We start from the raw sequence: 2,736 nt of genomic DNA, 5'->3' as shown, positions 1-2,736 counted from the left end.
GTGTTAAAAATAATGGTAATAATTTTTGTAACTGGAAATAAAAAGATAAATTACAATGATAAAGATAAAATAAGGAAAAGGACAATAACAATGATAAAAATAACGTTAACCGGAAGTTAAGCAGAAAAGTAATTATTAATTTTTTGTAATAATAACAAACTCTGTGACATAAAATAAAAATACAAATAATAATGATGTTTAAAACATTATTATCAATAATTATTACTCTACATGACTGATCTAATTATTGCTTTACATGAAATTGGTAAAAAATAATTCTTTAAAACATTAGATGATTATAACTTTATGGTAAATACCCATATGTAATATGAAAGTGTAGTAACCAGATTTGCTTCAGAATTACGAAATGTTATGTTTGTAATAACAGTTATTATTAGCAATAACGGCTCTTACCAATTGCCAAGTTCTTCATAATGGCGGCGGCTTCGACTTCGAGTTGTTCGACTAAGGGCGAAGGAGGAGGACGGATGCGGACGTGGTCGGCTGGAGGGTGAGGTTCGGACTGTGAAGGCACACCCGCGCCGCAGGATTTATATACCCAAGCGTGCCCGGGCCACGTACCCCTTCCTTGGCCCCCTCTCGCGACGTGCTCAGTGTGGGTAGGGAAGCAACTTCGCTTTGGACGGCCATGTGCTCTGGGTTTGGAAAATTTCTATTTCATTTATGATTACTGATCCGGGTTCTCGAACTTGTCACCATTGTTTACTCTCTCTCTCTCTCTCTCTCTCTCTGTCTCTCTCTCGTGCCCGGGCCACGTACCATTTTCTCTTCCGTGGCCCTCTCTTCTCGACGTGCTCAGTGTGGGTAGGGAAATAACTTCGCTTTGGACGGCCATGTGCTCTGGGTTTGGAAAATTTCTATTTCATTTATGATTGCTGTTCCGGGTTCTCGAACTTGTCACCATTGTTTACCCGCCCGCCCCCTCTCCTCTCTCTCTCTCTCTCTCTCTCTCTCTCTCTCTCTCTCTCTCTCTCTCTCCAGTCGTTATTCTTATGCCTATTTTTATACAGCAATCCCATTGCAATATCTCAGCCATCAAGATTATTTCCTTTTTATCTGATAACAAATAATTCTCTCTCTCTCTCTCTCTCTCTCTCCATTATCAAGATTATTTCCTTTTTATTTGATAATAAATAATTTTCTCTCTCTCACTCTCTCTCTCCAGTCGTTATTCTTATGCCAGTTTTATTGCAGTAATCGCATTGCAATATCTGTCATCAAGATTAATTCCTTTTTATCTGATAACAAATAATTCTCTCTCTCTCTCTCTCTCTCTCTCTCTCTCTCTCTCTCTCTCTCTCTCTCTCTCAATCATAAAGATTATTTCCTTTTTATTTGATATCTTCTCTCTCTCTCTCTCTCTCTCTCTCTCTCTCTCTCTCTCTCTCTCTCTCTCTCTCTCTCTTGTCGTTATTCCTATACCAACTTTCATATTCAAATCCAACAGCAATCCTCAAGATTATTTCCTTTCATTTGATTACAAATAAGTCTCTCTCTCTCTCTCTCTCTCTCTCTCTCTCTCTCTCTCTCTCTCTCTCTCTCTCTCTCTCTCTCTCTCTCTCTCTCTTTTTCTTCTTGTTATACTTGTTCCAGCTTTCATATTCCAGTCCTACAGCAATATCAATCCTCAAGTTTATTTCCCTTTAATTTGATAAAAAATAATTCTCTGTGTTTCTTATCTTAGTTCTCACCTTAATTGCCTTAATTTTGGAAAAAAACAATTGACCATCCTTCTCTCTTCCATTCTCAGTTCTCACTATTATATAAATATATTTTCGAAAAAATTAATTATCTTGGTCTCTTCCGTTCTTTGTTCATTGTTTACCTTAGATTTATATAGAAAATAATTTATTATTTTTCTCTCTCCAAATCTCAGTTCTCAACATTATTTCCTGTTTATTTATTTTGGTATAGTTCTCTCTCATACATATCTTACAACTACACATCAGAAATGCACAACGAGAGGTAGTACCCAATCTCACTTCACGATTATTTTTACTTAACTCGCATAAAAATAATCCTGTCGGTCATTCTGTCACACGTACACACGCACACGCACTCGTACATACTCTGTCTTCATCATCACTTACAATTATTTAGCTTAAGGTAATTTTCTACCACTTCTGTCTGTCACTCTCTCTCTTTAACACACGCACACACACATACTCAGTGTTCACTATTATTTGCAATTTATTTTGGTTCAAAAGTAATTTTTTATTCTCAAACACCCTCTTTAGCACATACACATACACACACACACACATACACGCACACATACACACTCACAAACATGCGCGCGCGCGAACTCAAAAAGTGGTTCTTTCTAGCATGACCAAGAGATATTAATTGGAAATTAGGCTTCTTATCAGATGGAGCATTCATTAGCTGGGTACAATGGGCACCCCGCCGTGAGCAGTGTGTTTCCCTTGGGAACCTAAGCAGTCTAAGGGCGTGGTTGGACACCGGCGAGTATTAATAGCTACAGTAGTAATGACGGTCGTACAATGAGTCTTCAATGGTTACTAGTTTTGGAGGTTCTGCTGTGGTATGCATTTTTTTAAGGTTCTGCATTTTGCTTTTTCCATAACTCTTTACACGATGATGACAGGTAAATATGAAAAATAATATGAATCTTTAAAATAGTCAGGTAAATAGTCTCATCTAAGAGAAATGAATTTGTCCTCGTTATGTTAACCTTGATAAACTTTAACTTTG

At 37.3% G+C, this 2,736-nt stretch overlaps 1 pseudogene; it reads right to left on the bottom strand.

Moving 5' to 3' along the window:
• LOC136845983 (U-scoloptoxin(01)-Cw1a-like) overlaps nt 1–549 on the bottom strand; it is a 4,783-nt pseudogene extending 4,234 nt beyond the window's left edge.
• Between the last annotated feature and the right edge of the window lie 2,187 nt (nt 550–2,736).

The sequence above is a fragment of the Macrobrachium rosenbergii genome, chromosome 2, assembly GCF_040412425.1.
Source record: "Macrobrachium rosenbergii isolate ZJJX-2024 chromosome 2, ASM4041242v1, whole genome shotgun sequence".
In the NCBI taxonomy this organism is placed as follows: Eukaryota; Metazoa; Arthropoda; class Malacostraca; order Decapoda; family Palaemonidae; genus Macrobrachium; species Macrobrachium rosenbergii.
Note: the sequence above shows the minus strand (reverse complement) of the source record. Positions and strands in the feature narration are given on the sequence as shown.